General features: G+C 35.3%; 1 protein-coding gene across 2 annotated transcripts in view; it reads right to left on the reverse strand.

Annotated features, from left to right (window-relative positions):
- aus (argus) overlaps nt 1-21,083 on the reverse strand; it is a 112,306-nt gene that overhangs the window by 56,996 nt on the left and 34,227 nt on the right. Inside the window, exon 1 of one of the 2 annotated variants that reach the window (XM_066396999.1) lies at nt 8,059-8,136. The exons of the other annotated variant lie outside the window; for it this stretch is intronic. The gene's annotated coding sequence lies outside the window, so the exon portion shown is untranslated. Of the gene's footprint in view, nt 1-8,058; nt 8,137-21,083 lie in introns of those variants that run through there. 2 annotated transcript variants of the gene reach the window in all.

Genomic DNA, 21,083 nt, shown 5'->3' on the forward strand with positions numbered 1-21,083 from the left:
ATTTATAATAATACCACGTCATAGACCACAAAACTACTTCACTCAATCCCCAGAAAACAAATCATTCCGCAATCGTTTATTTCCAGACAAATAATAATTAACGACTCGGGTTTCCGAAAGGAAAGAAAAAGGGTCCCAGTAATTCGTGGGCATTAGTCAATGTTAATGATACTTCTTCATTATTAAGGGTAGATTGACACGAATTGTACAGGATTTGCTCCTCTTCTTCCTATAGGATCTCCGGCAGATTTAAGTATCACGACGACGATTATTATTAATTATGACACTCGAAAACTTTTTCAACTTTGTCTAACCCTTAAATTGTTTTCGTTGCTATTAATTAAGGCAAGAAGTTTTCAGAATAATGCCCCGCCGTTGTTAAGGGACCGGGTGCCCTATAAAGCACTGAAAGAATCCGTATTCATTCACCCTAGAATGGCAAAGTTCCCAAATTAAGACGAAAGTTTGTTAGAGAGGGCTCATTGTGTTTTGAGGAATTTCACCTTTAGGGCAGTCGATCTAAGAGAGCACGGGGATGGGGCGGCACAAATGGGCATTTAAATGGACAAAAGTTTTGTTCTTATATTAAATTTTCATGTGCCTTTTCCAGATGTGTACGCCTAAAGATACGTTTCTGAGAAGCACATAACTTAAGTTTTTATGCTGAAATCGCGATGGTATCTAGCACAAATTCAATTTTATCCAAGGTTTTGGCCTAAATTCGATTCCCAAATGGAGCAGAAATACAAGAGATACAGTTTAGGAAACCGCAGTGATTGTCAAATTGCGGGTATCAATCCTGATAAGGCGCCAAACAAATTGGAAAATCCGGTCCCCTGTTCTCTTCACGTTCACTACATTGGACACGCAGGATATCAACTATATTGCCTAAGAGGAAAAATTGAGTCAACTGTCCTTGATAGTGAAATTTCGCTTTATGGACGTATTATCTTCACTTGTCACCGAAATGATCGCTTAGAAGGGAAGTTTGGGATGTAAATAAAAAGAATAAAGTTGCAAAGTAAGAGTCTTCGTTGGATTGACAGTTTTTCTGGATTGTTAAGATGTGATTGAAAAACAATATCCTCAAAAATCCTTTTTTTGAAGCTTATACAGGATGTCCCAGATATAATGGAACAAACGAGTGTTAGGTGTTAGAGGATAAAAAACATAATGATTCGGCTACACTTGCCTTATAAAGCAGTTGCTGCTCTTCGTTGTAAAGAGTGTCAAAGTTTTTTTTAATTGGATGCATTTTCAAAAATGTTCCGAGTGACATTTTGTTATTTTCATGGTCCACGTCGTAACGGAAGCTGTGTATTCATGAATTCTGGTAGTGCACAAAACACTTAATTCAAGATATCTCAAAAACGGTTAGAGGTGCGATTTTTTTGGCCCACGCCTTTTTGATGTGGAAAAATTCAGACCATCAGAATTCATAAACATGTGTGAGCTACCACTACAGTAATAATCCCTTTTCCCTTTGAAATTAACCAGATTCCATATAAAATTCTTAATACGAAACAATAGATGCTTGAAACTACTAACGTCGGTTCTTCATTATAACCTTAATATTTAACCTGATGTCTAGTCTATATATGTTCCTAACTAGTCAGGTTTATTAATTACCAAAATGTGAATTTAATCTGAGCATTAAGCAATTAATCAACCCCTTCTCGCGTTGATAACCCACAGTGTGTGATTTGCTAGTTAGATGGACGTGTATGCTTTAAGTAGGTTAAAGATTATGTAGTTCTTTAGTGGAAGAGATTGGTATTAAATTTTTTGTACCTTTTAATAAGTTTACTTGTCTCCACTTTGACCTACCTTTTCCAGTTTTTTCTTTTAAAATTACTTTGAAGTTTGGAAAACTATGGAACTTCTTTTTCTAGACTAATTTCCCCTGAAAACTTTAAAAGTAATCGGGATGAAACATTTTTCGATTTTCCATCGTTTCTACGCTGCAGGTAATTCTCGACCGCTCATTAATAGAAAACAAACTCGTTCCTTGACAAATCGTAATTACAGCATAAAATTAACGATTGCGGTTTTCGAAAAGAAAAAGGGCTCAATCATTCGGGCCCTTAACAGACCTCAGAGAAATCGTCCGTAGACGGGCTCTAGCTTGGGTCGTATCGATTTTCCATTTACTTGCATTAATATTTCGCTCAGGGAGTTAAGCGAAGTGTGTATTTAAAGGGAACTTTAAGTCATGATTATTGATGGGGTTGGCACCCTTGTAACGGCCCTCCCAGCCAAAAGTCATTCGTTATTTATCGAAACGGACGTCGAAATTGCGAAAGAGCGGCAAAAACGGAAACTGCGAATGCTTAATGCGATGTTTTCCCATCAGGAATCCGTGTATTTCGTTCTTTTGTCGGATCGTCCCCAAACACTGCCCGTGATGTGATCTCAGATTATATTTTTGCAGCCTGTTTTCTTAGGGTTGCGAACAACATGGCTTCCCACTTTTTCCACACCCTTTTAAGTTTTGTTTTACATTACGACCTACGCGACGAAACAAGGAATTCCTGGAAATAACACGGCACTTCGGTCCTAAATTTCTTAAGCCAATTGGTGAAATCTGGTTCAGCAATTAAACTCTTTTTCCATCTATTTTTCCCTCTCGTAAACAATGAAGAGGGCAACGCAATTATTATTAATGATGGTAGTTAGCTTGGCATCCCCCGTCTGGAGCAGTAGCATTGATTTTCCCAGCCTTTATTAAACGGAACGCCTTTAGATGCGAGATTATTATTGATGTCTGTGTACTGTTTAACCCTTCAAATTTTACCTTTAGTGCTCTTTAATGTAGATTTACTATTGTTGTGTTTGAGAAATTATTCTTGTTTAAGTAGTTGTTTAGTTTCGCTCCTACCCAAAGGCGTTACTTATACTTGCGGTTTGGCAAATATGTCTAAATAAACGTAAATAAAGAACTAAAGTGTTATAAAAGATAAACAAATAAAAATTTAAACAATATATTTAAAACTTTCATTCATTGCACTTGAGCGAGCCTTTAAACCAAAAAGGGAGAAATAATAATAGCAATATGCAGCACCAAAAAGACCATAACGCTTCCTTTTCCCTTCAACAACTGTACTGGAATACTTCCAAATGTAATTTTTTACACTTTTTATACAGCTCTTTACAATTTAAGAATTATTACTTATGTATAGATATATTTTTTTAACAGGGCAGAAAGCCCAAATTGCCGACAGCCTTTTTCCCTGGAAATAAAAATTTTATAACAACATAATAATTCATGATAATAGCAACAAATCAATATTTCCCATTTCTTCTACCCTACTAAAACACAATTGAATGGCACCCTAAACTAGGAAACTTGAACTTAAAAAAAATCCGGACCTCCCTCTGGAATTTTTCATGTAGAGTCAATATTTTCTCCTACACTCTTTTCCGTTTATTTCATTTCTTAATCCAATCTACATGAAAATCAATGAATATGGTAAAATCCTTCTCTCGTAAATGAAACAAATCAGTTATAGCCGCGAAAGTGAGCACTGCAAACGCTCTCGAGCGAATACTAAAGCCTTTGAACATGCACAAACGACCAAGCAGGGAATTTGATTTGCAACGAAGTGAAAATATCAAAGACACAGCACAGAAGGGCTCATTGATTGTGAAATAAAGAGTGAACGTATCAATCTTGTTAAACGATCGAATAAATCTGGTAATCGTGGCGGACATGGGCTCTCCTCGCAAAGGAAACCCTCTCTTGTACAGCGAGAAAGGAGGCTTTAGTAATAAACTGACGAATTAATAGCTACCCATCACAAGAACGTTTAGAAACCTCAAGTTTTCACTTCCCTCTGGTTTACGTATTCGTAATTACGTAGGTTTATTAATTACCTAAATGTAAATTTAATTTGAGCATTAAGCAATTAATCAATCTCCCTTTTGCTTTGATCGCTCCAATGTGGGAATTACTACCTGATGTGATTTAAGTTGTTAGAAAATCATCTACTTCAACAATTGTACGAAAAATTTCGTGATCTAAAAATGTGCTTTAGCTTATCCAACTTCGTGTACCGATCAACTCATGTTGGGGTGCATTGGCGTGCCTCATGAGGCCGGAACTGTGCAGAATTTTAAGCTTTTCCTGTATTAGATGGCAACTCCAAGACTTCTGTTTTAGGCATTGTTCGCCGTCGAATCGAAAAACATAACTTAAAAAATAACTAAAAATCTTAATCGAGTTTTAAACAATTTAGGCGGACATCCAATAATAAACTACTGGACATGGGGCTATACATATATAAAGAATTTTTGTGAATCTTTTTTTAATTGGATACTTGTTGAGTCTAGCCGTAGACATGAGAAAATAATACGTAATACCCAATTAAAGCCCTAACCACTAAAATGATTAACGGCAGGGCGACGTCCTGGACCCGAAAATGTATTTGTGGGGCCCGTGTTTGGCGTGGGGCTTAAGCCTGCAGATTACACGGGGAGTTCCAAGCCCGCCGGCAAAATATTGATGTTGGGGTTTGCTTTTAGGCCTACCAATTAAAAGCGGCTGTCTCTTGGTTCAAAAGCGGCTTAATCTAAGAGTCGTTAAAGGTGTTGCCGAGCAACAAGCGCCACTGGACCACCAACTCTTCAACACATTCGGTAAAGATACATTTTGACAAATCGAAACGAGCATACTGTAGGAATGGAAATTCTATAACGGCACAGAGTAATTTATTATTGTATAGAATGGAGTAGATAATGTTTCAGAGAAGCAAACAATTTATAAGCCGAGTCGGAGGCAAGGTCTACGGATTTACGAGTATATAGAAGATTGTTCCATACGAGTTTTATCCTGTGGAATAGTAATATGTAGCAACCTAGGTCTAGAACATGATATAGCAAAACTCCTGAGATTGGTGTAATTTATACTTGTAATAATATATAATACGACAGTGTTGTCGAGGTAAGAATTCCTGAATTGGGGATCTCGTAAACGAGAAGAGATGCGAGAATTTGTACAGTTTTGGAGAGTTTCGTAGCTGTCTGAAAAACGTTGATCGCTCCAATTTTAAGTTTTCCTAAATAATTTAACTGCACATCAATTAAAAGATAAAAATGAAACATAAAAAAACTTATTTATGAAATACACAAAAGATACAGAGGATTTTTTCTTGTTTACATATATTTCATATTTACTTTTCACGTTTTCCAACTAATTATTGATTTTAAACTTTCAGCAATTAGTCATGTGATTTTAACCAATATTAATTTTATTTAAAAAAATTAGTAACTTCAGAAACAATTTATGAACCGCTTAAGCCGCCCGTATTTTGGATAAACCTGACATTGAAATAGCTGGTCCAGTGTAATAGTTGTACTAGTCCTATCCATGCCTATCGAAACGAATCCTTTTTCTTCACTTATTTTTGAGAAAAAAATTAAATATTTATATCACCAATTTTCCTCATTTTCTTTACCCGAAAATCTTGGGAAGTAGTCGGGCTTCATTGCCTGATTATGATAATTGATTTGCCTTTGCTTTTCAACTTTGCTTCCGCCGTTTTTGAATAGATGTATGTAGCGGTAAGTAATGATCGAAATAAATAACCCCATGTGGGCATGCAGGAGCCTTGGGCACCTGTTAACATAACCTCATAAAAATATTAGTCTATTTGTGTCTTCATCATAAAGTTATTCGCAATTGAAAATGTCAGTGTACGAGCCAAATTCTCGTCATTTGCGGGAGGTTTTACTTTTCTGCTTCAATATGAAGAAATCTGCTGCTGAGGCTCATCGAATGCTCTCAGATACTTATGGGGAAGCCACTATTAGTGAAAGGACATGTCGTGAGTGGTTTCAGCGCTTCAAGAACGGTGATTTTCACGTCGAAGACCAACATAGCGGTGGAAGAAAGAAGGTTTTCCAAGATGCGAACTTGGAAGCATTACTTGACGAAGACTCGTGTCAAAGTCAACAAGAATTGGCACAATCATTGGGAGTGACTCAACAAACAATCTCAAAACGCCTCAAAGACATGGGAATGATTCAGAAGCAAGGATATTGGGTGCCGTACGAGTTGAAACCAAGAGATATTGACAGGCGTCTGTTCGCTTGTGAACAGTTGCTTGCAAGGCAAAGACGGAAGGGATTTCTGCATCGTATTGTGACTGGGGACGAGAAATGGGTTCATTACGATAATCCCAAACGCAAAAAGACTTGGGAATATCCCAAACCGTCTATTCATGGTTCCAAAATCATGCTCTGTATTTGGTGGGATCAACTCGGCGTAATATATTATGAGCTGTTACAACCAACTGAAACAATCACAGGTGCTCTTTATCGAACCCAATTAATGCGTTTGAGCCGAGCATTGAAAAAGAAACGGCTGCAATACAACGAGAGACATGATAAAGTGATTTTGCAGCACGATAATGCTCGACCCCATGTTGCGCAAGTGGTCAAGAAATACTTGGAAACATTGAAATGGGAAGTCCTACCCCACCCGCCATATTCTCCTGACCTAGCTCCTTCTGATTATCACTTGTTTCGATCCATGGCACATGGGCTAGCTGACCAACACTTCCGGTCTTATGAAGAAGTAAGAAATTGGATAGAATCGTGGATCGCTTCAAAAGATGTCCAATTTTTTCAACACGGGATTCGTATGCTGCCCGAAAGATGGGAGAAAGTAGTGGCCAGCGATGGACAATACTTTGGATCCTAAAGGTATAATTAGTTTTTTACAATAAAATCGCGAAATTCGGAAAAAAAACGGCGGAAGCAAAGTTGTACACCTAATAGAATATGCACTTTTGCTTCAGATAGACCATTCCTGTATATTAATGTTTCCCATATATTTAATCTCAGCCTAAAATTTGTGTATCCGCGGGTTTTTTAGGATGAGAAAAAAAAAGGGTATACTTTATTGAAGTCGCTAGAAGCAACGATTTTCGGGAAAAATGCACCTAAAGTGATGTAAAAATAATTTCAGAATTTATTGAATTATCGTAATAATAGTAATAATCATTACTATTCTTACTAATACTAACTAAAATATGTACAATTCTACAAAATTAGTTGAAAGAAATCGCAAAATATTTAAAAAAATATGATTTATTTTTTCAATTTTGAAACCTCGTCTCTTTGTTATTATCGACTTTGGTACTAAGGTAAATTGGATTAAATTTGGTCCTTACCTCATGCTCTATCACTCCCTTAAAAGAATGTATCTAGTCACCAAAAATCCTGTATATTACTAATTAGAAGAAACCTTAGCCTTGACACATACAAATCCATGAATAAGCCCTTATAATTATCCCCAAAAAACAGCTCCTATAAATATCAGAGGCAATAAAAATGAAAGAAACCGGCAGTCGCTAATTAAAAGGCAAACTTTGTTCTTTAATTAATAAAATGCAAATCAGTTATAATACTTGAGTTGGGGTTCAAAATCTTAACGACCCTAATTAATTGCGACTGTTTTGGCCCTAATATTCTTTATTCGACGACGAAAGGAATTCGGCAAGCAATGAGGAGAATGAGAAAATTGTTTGTTTCTCACCCTGGAGATTGGAGAAGAAAGATCTTTTAATGAGTATCTGACAAAATTAGATACTTACATATCTTAATTAAAAGCATGTAAAGTTTAGGACGAGCTCAAATGTCAAGTTTCAATTTAATTACACTGAGCACTTTAACATACAAGAAGTAGTATTTTATTACAAAGTAAACTTTTATCCATCACGTCAAAGCAAACTTTAAACTTTTTATCGCTTAAATTGAAGTTTATGAAAATTTAAATATTTTCCACTCGGGAGACGTAATGGACTATTTATTACTCAAAGCCTCGCCCTCAAAGTTTATCTAATATTTTCTTTAGACTCCCGTCAGTTGTCATATAAAGCTTCATTAAAAAGTTGAGTACGCTAGGTGTCAAGCTTAAGAAAGATTTATTGTGAAAAGTGTTTATAAAGTTAATTTAGTAACAAATAAGTTTCATTGGGGTTGTTAGGTGGAAACGAGGCACTCGAGCATGTCAGGTATAAATGCTTAATAAGCAGTGGAAACTTAAAGTTCTTGTACCTGTAAATAGCAGATGCACACTTTCAAAACTTCACGGGAGACGAGCACATCAAGATTTCTCACAAGAGACTAAACTCGTGGTCAATTCAGTATAGGAATACTTAAGCTGTTTAATATTCAAATCGTCTTGTTCATTCCTAAGCGTTTTAACACTATTATAGCTCGTTTGGGAGTGAGATTTGAATATATTATGAGACGTCATAGGTGTTAGATAAGTAAGCATTTGATAGACGTGACTGTAGGCTCGTTAAACCTATTAGTTTCGAACAAAAGCTTATTATGCGTTGATGTACTCATTTAAAAAGAGGATTTAACGGGTGAAGATATTTTTCGTTTCTCGGATGGAGACGCAATCACGATAATTTGGAGGCAACTGAGATCTATTGAAAAAAGCTACAAAAAGGTAAAATTCGTAACTAATCTTTACGAGCCAAGAACACCTCCGGATGCTCTTCAAGAAAACTGCCAGAAACTTGCTTTAATTCGGTGAACGGCAATGAGTGAGAGAGAGGGGGGAAAGTGCACATACCCCCCATATTTCGAAACTGACCGTAAATAACTGCTCCTTCTATGGCTATCAATTCAGGTTATTTCGGGATAATTCAAATCATATAGCTTCTGTTCCGAACTGTCTTAATTTTTTATTTTCCGCTTTACATTTAGTTTTCTTATTATTCAACTTGCCTCACTGTAATATCTCTCCGACTAATGGAATTCTTTTGTTAGTTGTAGTAAGTGTTTTTAAGGCTCTCACCATGCAGACCGGTCAGAATACAAACATTTTCTAATGAAAATATTCTAGTGGAAATACTTTCAAGACTTATAAGCCGCTTAGTCGAAGGAAATGTGACGGCGATTATTGCATCGAAGGCGTATGATGATAAAATTATATATTGACCCCTCAACGTATAAAAAGCCAACACGAGATCCGACGTCACGAATTCTTCAGACTGCCTATAGCCTTGTTAAGGAGGGTCGTCGAACTCAGGAGATCTTACCGAGCTAAAGCGATCAGGAGCGTTTCCACAACGCTTGATTCTATGGCTTACATCAAATTCACAAGTCATTAGGAGGAGTCCCTATTTAAGGTTGTGGAAAACTTTGCAAAAATAGGCCAGCTGGAGAGTTTCGTTAGAGACTCAATGCACTTCGTGGAAGAGCTGCAAACGCTGACACTTGCGCTATTCACGATGATACCAACAAAGACACAATGTAACACATCGAATGAGAATTAATTTCTATAAGACATAACCAAGTTATTCCCACATTGTCTTACCACAATATATTTTCAATAGCGACATGGTTTCTGTGAAGAAACACACGACGTGGCAATGGGCAGTCCACTTAATTCAGTAGTGATCAACCACTTATTGAGATCTTTCAAAAGAATCGCACCTTTCTTCTTGAGTCATGAGCAAAACGAACTTGTATAGCTCTTGGTACGCTTCAATTCCATAACTACAAAGATTCGGTTGACGGTGAAAAGAGAAGACCATGAAGTATTTGGTTTGGAGCCATTGGGCTGGGACCACAATCACAAATAAGAGCAACATGTTTTACGGTGCCTTCAAAATCACAAATTCAACATACCTTTCTCAGAAGTTAGACACACCTTCTAGAAAAAGCGTCCATTGTTTCTATAGATCTCAATAATGATTATTTCGGAGAAATCGATCGATTCTGGAATTTTCTGATTAATAAACTTTTAATGACATAATTTAATAAGTTTTTAAGGTATGTTAAGGCAAAATAAACCTCAAACTTAAAGACTTCATTGCTAATACAATCGAATTTAATAAGTTTTTGTTTAATGAATAAATATGTGGGATCCATTATTCAGATCGCTTTAACCCTTCTGTATAAATGTAAACAACTTCCCTTTTTCCAACAAGATCGAGGCGCGTTCGAGAAATCGCTAAGTTGTACATAGCGATAGCGTTAGTATTGTTAGTTAAAGGCTTAATGGAACTTTAGTTAAGTTAACTCTGTTAGTTCTAAGGTGAAAACAGATGTGAGGGGGTTGCTGTACTTTATAGGACGCCCATGTATGTTGCAACTTGATTAGAAGTATTCTCCTCAATTAAGAGGGTTTTGCGATCGTTATCTTCGTGTAATATTGATATTTGGTGATTGATGTCTAACCACCCTTCGTCGGCACTGGTGAGAAAGTGCAGTCGCGCTTTATCGGCATTCATGAGGAAGTACCGACCAAGTGCTATCGGTACCACTATATGTCGCAGGCGGTGTCATAAATTGATAATTGGTTTCTAACCAGGGCACGACACTGTTTTACTACCCTTAGATTTAGTATTTAAGAGCGCCCCGAACCTGAAAAACTCTCTTTTTCGAGTGGCTCATCTGTACCTATTATCCATGGAGCAGAAATCAAAATAGTGTATCCATCATTATATCAAAACCATAGACAACGATATAAAAACCTACATACATTTTATTAATTTAAGATACTTTTACATTTATTGATTTAACCAAAAAGAAATGAAGAAAGCACTGGAGGTGATTTAATTTCAACCTGCACAACGTGCAGCAGCTTACAATAGAGAGCCCGAGATACTTTAAGGAACACAAACTAAAACACTATTCGCGGTATTACTGACAAACTTTTAAAAAATGTTAATATTTTCTAAAATAACTCAAAAACGAAAAAACTGAAAATCGTCAGCAAAACAGCATCGAAATGGCCATTAACTTCCCCTCAACTTTTCTCATTTAACTTTTTTCTACCTCTTATAGTTCTCGAGGTACCCATAAATCTAGGTCCAATTTGAGCCACACTGTGTATAGTAGGCACAGAGGTCCCGCGCCAGTAACGGCCATCGATATTTCAGGGACGTCTCTGCTCACTTTTTTCGTGAATTTACGAATTATTTTAGGGGGCACTAGCTACAATGGCTCTCAAACGTCCAAAGGTAACAAAGTGATTGAGGACTTATAACGAGAGTATTTACATTTTTTTTATCCATATTGTGAGTTTATGTCTGTACTTAATGGTACTTGAATCATTGACTGAATAAGGCTGGAGATGCCCCAGAAAAAGGGGCTTAGCACCCCCGGTAACTAATTTTATTATTATATATGTTTTGACTCAGAACACCAACTATTGATTTATTTTTGTATGAATGAATACTTCTTGACCCTCTCTGTAAATGCCACCGAAAATGATTAGTGACGAATGAAGGCATTGTTATGACTCACAAAAGAATTATGAGTAACTTTTTAATGTTTGATATGATTCGATTATTGATTACCTGTTTAAAATATTAATCGCTAACATACTCCCGATCTATAACGGCCAAAACAGAGCGAACTTTGCAGAAGAATCAATAACCATTTGAAGATGAAATGAGTTGTGTATGTTAAAACTTCAAACGTGACAAAAATAAATGGACAGTGTTATCTCTGCGAGCTGTTTTAAACAACAAACATGTTGATCGAAGCTAAAATGTTAATCCAAATAGAGATTATCGAGCCGAATAAGCAATGTACCATATTTTCCTCCATGGAAAGCGGAATTGCTGAAACGTCCACTTTCCATCATGCCCGCCTATACATTAGCTCACTTTTTTGCAGACTCGACGTTTGCGCTATTGAAAACTGTTTGGAAATCATTTTGCGAAGTTCCAGTTGCCATATTAATTATGTTCTGGATCGATCGATTATCGCGGCAAGAAATCCAATTTTACCGGAAATAAGAGGATCCAATTATGGTTTTACTCGGTCGAGGACCGTTGCAGAAATCTATAAAAACCGTGTTTAAAAGATACGATCTCGAGGGTATTTTTGAGATTTGCCCGGCAGACATGGAGACGCCTTGATTTTGGCGTTTTAAAAATTGTTAGTGAGCAAAAAGTAATTGGTCGTATCGTAAATGTGGAAATTGGAACGGCTTATCTGATCGTCGTTGCAGGCTAGTTTGATGGATGTGCACTTTTATGGGAAAACAACTCGATGTAAATGGATTGTCGTGCAAAATAAAATCAAGGAAGTAACGTTAGTTTCGCATCGCTTTAATTCTCGTTCTAGTATAATCATCGAATCAAAAATAATTTGTCATTACAACTCTCTTCGGTTCAGCTTACCCTCAACTCCATCAAATGATATTTCACCCAGGTCTTCTTCCCTCATTGTTCGTCCTTAGAATTTGTAAACGAATTTAGAAGCACCTACTCGGGTAATTTGCAGTTAATAGTGCATTATGTTAAACATTTAGATTTAAAACAGGATATCTATATAATAATCTGCCTAATGGACTTTCTTGTCACGAAACCCCCATTGTACGTTTTCAAATCATCGATATACAGTGACCGACAGAAACTACGCACCACATGGGATTTTTTTTATTTGAATTTATTAGATAATGTTATTGTCGGTAAAACTTTGTGGAAAATTTCATTATTGGGCTTATCTTTTAATTCTAAACAACTTTTCATAATACATTTTTCCATTAAAATTAAAAATAAAAGTATTATACTTTACTCATGAGCCATTTTCATAATTTTCAAATTTTCCTATATTAAATGAGTTATACAAATTTTGTAAAATGCATTTTAAGTTTGCGGAAGTGCCCAAACTTTTGCTAAGAATAAAATTTTTTGATAAATTAAAATTTAAAAAAATCCAATATGGTGCGTATTTTCTGCCGGTCCCTGTATGTATGACCTCAATTTACACTACATTATACAAACCACGCATTGGGAATTTTTTCCTTAAAAATATACTCCCGGACAAATTTAAAGGATCATTTGATATTTCCAATTTTTTCCCTCTGTGATATCGAAAACCGAAAAAGTTATGTTGTTGTTTGTAACGTTGATTCAGAAAATTAAAAATCATTGTTAAACATAATTTTCATGAAATAAAAAAGAACGTTTTAAAACGAAAAAAAAACGAAAACATATTGCTGTTTATTTGCATTTTGAATGATAATGAATTCTTTTATTTTAAAAAAATATATGGAACTTACTTCTCCCAGTATCAAAAAATTGTGGTTCTCACAAATATTTTATTACTGTATCATGGCGCAAAGAAGACAGTTAAGTAATGAAGAAGCAATTAGAGCGATGGTTTTGATGGAAGAAAGGTTTAGCCAAAAAAAAATGGCAAATAGGCTACAAGATTGGTAATTATTCCCACAGAAGAGAACAAGGCTGTCTGAAGGCATCTTCTGTAAGAGATGGTTACTGGTTCTAATTTGAATTTCCTTTTAAAAACTTCAGAAACGTTCAAGTTTTTGAGCATACAGTAAGAAGATGGTTTAATAAATATGAATTAACAGCTCACCCCCCAGCTGCTGGTCCGCTGATCATCAGACAATACCGTATTCAAAGACTAAGATTTACTCAAGAGTAACTAAATTGGACCAATGCCGATTGAGTGCGGATTATTTTCGAATTAATCCAGATTTTGCCAAAGATCTTCAGATAGACGTGAAAGGATATGGAGGAAGCCAGACGAACAGTTTATACCCTGCAATTTTTAACCAAGAATAAATTTTGGTGGAGGTCTAGTGATGGCTTAGGGTGGCATAAATCTAAACTGCTCTACGGGACTAGTGGTGATCGGTCGTGATTTTCTAACTACTGCCAGATATATTATAGATATCCTTGAACTCCTCGTGATACCTTTCGCCTCATTTGTAGGCCCTCAGTTTTTATTATTGCACAACAATTCACAACTTCATGTCACTAGAGTTGTTTAGGAGTATTTGCATGAAGTTGAAATATGCACCGGCCTGCAAATAATCCCGACATGAATCCAATAGAACATACATACGTGAGACATGCTTGGAAGACGGATGAGAGTACAGCAACCCCAAACATTAGAAAAATGCGAAATTGTTTGCTTGAGGAGTGGGAAACCATTCCTCAAGAAGAAATTAGAAACTTAATAATAGGAATGTGCCGGAGAATGGGACCTGTCATCAATGCTAGAGGAGGAAACACTAACTACTAATTTTTAAATGTATCATCCGTTTTTGTTACGAAAATGTGATTTTGCAATTTTTGACTTCTTCGCTTATGTATGATTCTTTGTCTTAAATATCTTGGTCTTAAATAAAAAAAGTTGATGTTTAATGTACATTTTCAATTTTGTCTGACAACCTACGAATGATAATATCATAAGTGCCGGTTTATAATGTCTCCAAGCAAAAATAATCGGAAATATTGAAGCGATCCTTTAATTTTGGCCGGAAGTGTAGTAAGAGTGTAAAAACGTGATAAATACAGGGAATCTCGTTAAAAAAAATAAAATGTCATGTCTCTTAACTGAAAATAACATGTCTAAAGGTTTATCCGTATGCACTCGCCGTCTCTCAAAGCCGCCAGAGATCGATGTACTACTCATAAAGAATATGTTCCTTAATACTTCAAAGATGCAACAAGATAATAGTACACACGGCTTTCCTTACAAAAATGTCGAATTGTAATAAGAAAAATGATGTGTTTTTAGCATCATTTACGTAAATTTTTAAATACATATGTACCTGGAAAACCACTAAAGATCTATAGCATATTACTGATTTAGAATCCCGTCTTTAAAATTATTAGAACTTAAAAATATACTAATATGCAAGTTCCCATTAAAAAAGTCCAATTTCATATCATTTAAGTGCTTAAAAATTGCCAAGTTTTTTGTTACGTATATATATGTTCGGCAATTTCTCGAAAACCACTAAAAATCGATATGAAATTTTGTATTTAGAATATTTTTTTTAATACCAGTTTAACACCCAGTATATTTACTGATTGGTAGGTCTGAAGAAACCGAGTTTCATACCTTTAAAGAGAAGACAACAGAATAATATTTCTTGCTTCATCTGAATAAATTCGACAAAATTTGAAAAATTGCAGAATGGTTGCGGTAGAACTTGATTGACAAAGATGCTAACAGTATCTTTGTAATAGTATTTATGCTGATAGTAATTCTATCTCTAGTAGATAACACTGTTCATTAAAACTCAATTTTCATGTTACTTTTATCGAAACACGCTTTCAAGCAAAAACAAATCCTAAATATGCTTAATTATGTTTGTCATATGCCATATGCAGTATGTACAAAGCTAAATGAGAGTCGAAAAACACGAAACATAATAAATTTTCGAGATCATATATCATTCATAACGTGTTTAAAGTCCCCAGCAAGTAAATAATGTTATTTTGGGAAACATTATTTTTCTAACTTTTTCTACACTTTCCTGTAGGGTGTGACAGGAAATCTGAAACACCTCGAAGCCAAATGCATTTTGTTGTTTACCACACACAGGAAATCATACAGTCAGCGGTATTTGACTTTTTATCCCCAGTGATTCTTAAATGTGGACTAAAATATGGGAAAAGGCGACTAACTTTAAGTTATTTTTTAAATTGGGATGTCTAAATATCTTACAACCTCATCTAACCTACACAAGTTTAAATAGGTTCAGTAAGTTTTTTAGAGTCACTTTTAGGAAGAATCTTTGAAACTTCCTATAATTTGTAATTTCATAAAGAAGTCTGAATTTCATCGCTATTTCTTTCGCACATTTCAATCTATCCATCTTACTAGAATTTGTATGTACAAAGTGAGTCATAACGGAACCGACACAAGGCAGGTGCGTGTAAGGAACCTCAAAATATGACAGTTTGTTGAATTTTTTTTCGCTACTGTTGATAATTGAGGAAATATTGGCTTTCGAAGTTGGCTTATAAATTTCAAAAAAAGGCATGATTCAGCAATGCATCATCATAACGCTACCAAATTTGGAACATGTCTATTTTTATCAACATCTTTAATTGGTAGAAATATGAAATTGAAACATGCTCAATAAGGGTTAAATTAGGGCTACGTTAAAGTCTAAAACAAACAAAACAACAAAAATGCATAAAAAATGCAAAGTAACTAACTAAAGCATAACACCATTTAATAGAAAATTTAATTCTAAAACTTTTATTACTCTTTCAAATTTGTCAAAAACCTTATCGTTTTTTGATAAAATCGCAGTTTTGTGGGATAGAATCAAAAGGAGTAAAAAAAATTACCGATCAAAAACGATACGGTTCTTGACTGGTAAGTTATTTGTAATTTACCAATCATGTAAGTGACAGTTATCCTAAATATGGCATTACATCATTACATTAGATTTGACTGGTAATCCCTTTAAATTTCTTTAAATTTGGTTTAAGTTCTATGTCACAAGACTGCAATTTTATCAAAAATGATAAGGTTTTCGATAAATTTTGAGAATAAAAGTTTTGAAATTAAACTTGCTATTAAATTGTATTGTTTGTTTGTTAGTTGCTTTACACATTAAAAAATCCGAACTCTTTTAGACCCTACCTTATCCCTAATCCAACCTCTACTGAGCATCTATCGATTTCATATTTTTATAAATTAAAGATATTGATAAAAATAAAACATGTTCCAAATTTGGTTGAGTTATGAGGACGTATTACTGAAATATGCCGTTTTTTAGAAATTTACAAGCCAACTTCGGAAGTCAATATCTCGCCAACTATCAGTCATAGAAAAAAAATTCAACAAATTGTCATAATTTGTGTTTGTTACACACACCTGCTTTGTGTCGATTTTGTTACGACCCACCCTGTATATAATTAGGTGAATATGAAGACATTTTCTAACTTGAAGTGACCAAATCTAATGTAGAGAAGTTTACAGTCTCACTGTAAAAATTTGCAGTGCGATTTAGTAAGTAAAATATGAAGGCCTTGTAGTTATCTGAACTAATCTCATCTTACAGCACGTTGAGAAATTCTCAGTCAATTTTCCAATATTGTTTGCCGAATGAAACGTCAATAGAATTTATGATTTAGTGCGGAAAGTAGTAAGTGTAAGTGTGCAAGTATTTCTGACACTCTAAAAGCTCTCAAAACTGAGAGAGATCTGTGAAATATTAAATAGGTAAAAGTGTCTTGCTGAAAATCACTGAGAATCAATCCAAACTAAGATTTTCTAGCATTAGAAGATTAGGCATTTTAGAGAACATTTTTAACAGTGTATTTAAGACGAATATAAAAGCCCACAATACTTACTATATTTTGCAGATGAGTAAGATAATCCTGTCACTTTAAACGAAAGTGTGTACATACTTACTTTTTACATATTTCAAGCTAACATTAGCGTAACATTGTCCATTTGGCAGACTAAATTTGGTTTTATTTCAATAAAGAGAACTTACTACCAGAAAATTCCCTGTGACCAACCTGAATAGCAAATGAGAATCTTTAAACTGCTACAGTTTCAAAAGTACCTCAACTCTCCCTCATTCAAATGTGCCTGTAAATCGATTATAGGACAAAGTTAGGTTGGTTGGAAATTAAGAGACTGTTCACTGAAACTTCTAATATTGAGTTTGGGAAGATAATTAAAAGGAGGTGACTGTGGAGCACGAATTATGCCCCGTCCATTATCAATTATGTTTGAATAGGGTTACGCGCCCATTATCCCTTAGCCGAATAAATTGAACAAATGAGTTTTCTGGTTATACTCAATCCTCGTCTAGTTGGAAAAGTTGCTTGAATAAACCGCAAGGTATCAAAGTTCAACACGCAATCGATGATCCTAATCAAATATAATATATCTATTGTATATGGTAGGGCTGACCAATTAATGAGGCCCTGTAATAGGCGGTTAGTATTCAACATAGTTGCCAACAACTGGATATCCATTAATTCATACGAAACAATTGGCATCGTTTCGATGACCACAAGCAATTAGGATGATCCCGCCATGCAAAACCGCTGACATACAGAACAGTTTGATGTGGGTTCAACTATTGACCGAACTAGATAGATAACCGTGCGTTTTCTCCCTTCTAAGTTGAGACTAATACAAATTTAAATAGTTTTACAATTCACGGTCGGAATAACTGAGAAGTTGGGACATTATCTATTTTGCATAACAATATGGAATAAAGCTCTAGCGGAAATGCTCCTTTAACAAAATCTCATAATTTTTACTAAAACTGCAACTCCCGCATTATTCAAATTAGAGATTTACATGAACAAAGAGAAGACATTTCGGTATTGATTGTGATGATCCTCAGTGATGGACATCGACCACTGGCCCCCAAAAGGGCTGATGGGGGTTCGGATATAGACCGCCGTGGATGGGAAAAGCATGTAGTTCCATTCAAAGGGGTCCAAAGATAAATTTGAATAAATGCCTCCAAGCACTTCAGCCAGATGTCGATGCCTTGGGCCAAGTTTGAATAATTTGCTCCAATGCTAAGAAAAAATGACTGAGATGCGCAAACGGAATTTGTGATTTAGTAAGGAGAGTCTGAATGACTTTTAACTTCATATAACCGGACAGGTTTGGAAAGTTTTCCAACACTGTTTTTAAACGGATTTATGAGTCTACAAAACTTACTCGAATTTAATATAGTTAGGAACGCTGAAAACCTTATAAATCTGAACACATCTGAAAGAGTTTTTTAACGTTGTTTTCGTGACGAATTTAAGATCTCACGTAGTTGAGAAGAATATGTGACTTAATAAGGAGAATCAAAGCTTATTATAACCTGAACTAACTTCATCTAATTTGAACGGTTTGAAAGTTTGCAGTAAATTTTTCAATATTGTTTTCGGGATGAACGTGAGTCTGTGAGTAAACAGAACTTGTTAGAATCTGTGATTTAATGCGCAGAATTAACCTCACCTGTACAGATCTGTTTGAAAAATTCCTGCGACTTCTACAACACTATTTTTCTTATGATTTAGTAAGGATAATATAAGGGTTATGTTTTGTAAATTTAGGCGACTTTTCGATACAATTTTTAGAGTTTTACTAGCCTACCAAAGTTTATGGTTTAGTAAGGGAAATCTGAAGGCTCTACTAACCTGAACTAACCTCTTCTAATTTATATTATTTTGTACTTTTTAAGTATTATACTTAACCAAGTATAATAACCAAGTTTAAAAATTAATTACAAGTTAGGATGTATTAGGGACATCTGAACGCCCTGTTCTATAGAATTTATAGTGATTTTATGACTTAAAACTTGTGATTTAGAGAAAGAACCAAGAGTTCAAGAGTAAGGAGATCTATAATCTTCAACTCTGTTTTGGCAACGAAATTTTCGAGAGAAATCCGAGTGTCTGTATAACTCTAGAATTAATAATTTAGTGTAAGTAATGTCTGAAGATCTCACTAACCTGAGCAAATCTCACGTCTCAGCATGTTTGAAATTTTTCAGTTACTTTTCCGACGCTATTAGTAACGTATGTTGCGATCATGTGAAAGAACACTTCGTTTCACATTATTCTTTTAAAGACATTTTTCTTTGATGTTATTACATGGGAAGGTCTCCTCGATTAGTCCTGTATTATCAGCTTAATTATATGTCTCACAAATATGTCAGAAATTCATTAGCTAATTGGCAAAAAATTATAAGGCCCTAAAAAAACGTGAGTACGAAGGCGCTTTCGTGATCGAGTGCTTTGAAGGGGGTGACAAACAATGGAGGGTGAGTTTAAGGGCACTGACTTACGTTAGGGGATAAAATCGGAAGCATTTGGTCATATTATGAAGACGAAGCGGTGTTTAAGAAGTGTCACTGAATCTGAGGCAGGATCGTTAACGTGTATATTTATCTTCTATTTAGCAAAGAGGCAGAAAGACATTAAAAACAGATGTAAAACAAAGCATCCTCTTGTATTAATAGACCACACAAATCTCCGGCGAAAACGCCTTCCGAGAAAATATACAAATTTATCATTCCAGTAAATTAACATTTGTAAAGGCAAAACGTAAAAATCCGGACGAGCCGTTATTAATAGCCTCTTTAGGCCCCGGTACCATATTTAGAGAAGTAATAGTTTCCAGGCCATAATTTAAATGTCCCAACAAAGTATCGTTAATCATATGTCATCTGGAAGTTGGGGAAAGTTAACGGCATCGGGGGAGCAATTAGCCACTCAGAATGTTGAGAACAAAAATCCATATTTAGTGGGTAAAGCCCGGTGGGAATCACGACACCATCGTCAGAGGAATAGGGTTGCTGAATATTACAAAACACACGTATAAGGGCTATTATTTGCTCCACTTAAATTGGGGTTAAGATTACCTTATTGTTACAGTTTGTCACTGGGCATAGAAATTAGAGCACTCTCGTGAGTTAGATAGTCTAATGTGCACTGAAGGACTTGTTGTCCATCTAATGGCATTAATCCAGTTGCAAAGCTTAGTTTAGCTTAGGTTCGGTGATTTTAGTTAGTTCGGGTTATTACGGAAAATTTCTAAAAAAATATTCGAATCAGTTCAGCTTGGTAGAATTTTATTTTCAAAAATAAGTGCAGGCCCAGTTGGATTGGAAAAACATTCGGGTCAGGTCAAGTTACTGATAAATCACAAAATACAGGGTGTTTCAGAACTAGTGAATCAAATTTCTAGAGATTGTTCAGTGCAACAACAGAAGACATCTAAATATAAGAATTCGTGTCGGCAAATGTCTTTCTAAGGCGCTACGGCCGTATGATGCTCAAAGACTGTTACGTGCAAAAATGTGTTTTATCGAGTTTTAGTACGTTTCATTTTAATTTATTTATACAAAATAACATTGCCGTAATTGTTCAAAATGTCGTCCTTAAACTTTATTGCACCTGTTTAAACGACGTACATGATTTCTGCGGATTTGGCTAAAAATTTGAGAATTGTTTTAAACTTCAAATGCCGCAGTGATTCGTGCAATTAGATCTTACCTCATTTTCACTGACGTTTCATAAACGTGAAACTTTACATGTGCTCCTAAAAAGAAATCTAAAGGTTTTAGATCGGGTGACTTAGGAAGCCACGGAACTGGACCACTTCTGCCAATCCAATGTTGTCTGAATTGACGAAGTTCACGGACAACATTTTGAACAATTACCGTAGCGTTATTTTGTCCAAACAAATTAAAATAAAACATACTAAAACTCGATACGAGATATTTTTGCGCAAAACTGTCTTAAAGCATCGTAAGGCCGTAGCACCTTAGGATGACAATTGCAGACACGAGTTCTTATACTCAG

The sequence above is a fragment of the Euwallacea similis genome, chromosome 14 (genome assembly GCF_039881205.1).
Source record: "Euwallacea similis isolate ESF13 chromosome 14, ESF131.1, whole genome shotgun sequence".
Classification (NCBI taxonomy): domain Eukaryota; kingdom Metazoa; phylum Arthropoda; class Insecta; order Coleoptera; family Curculionidae; genus Euwallacea; species Euwallacea similis.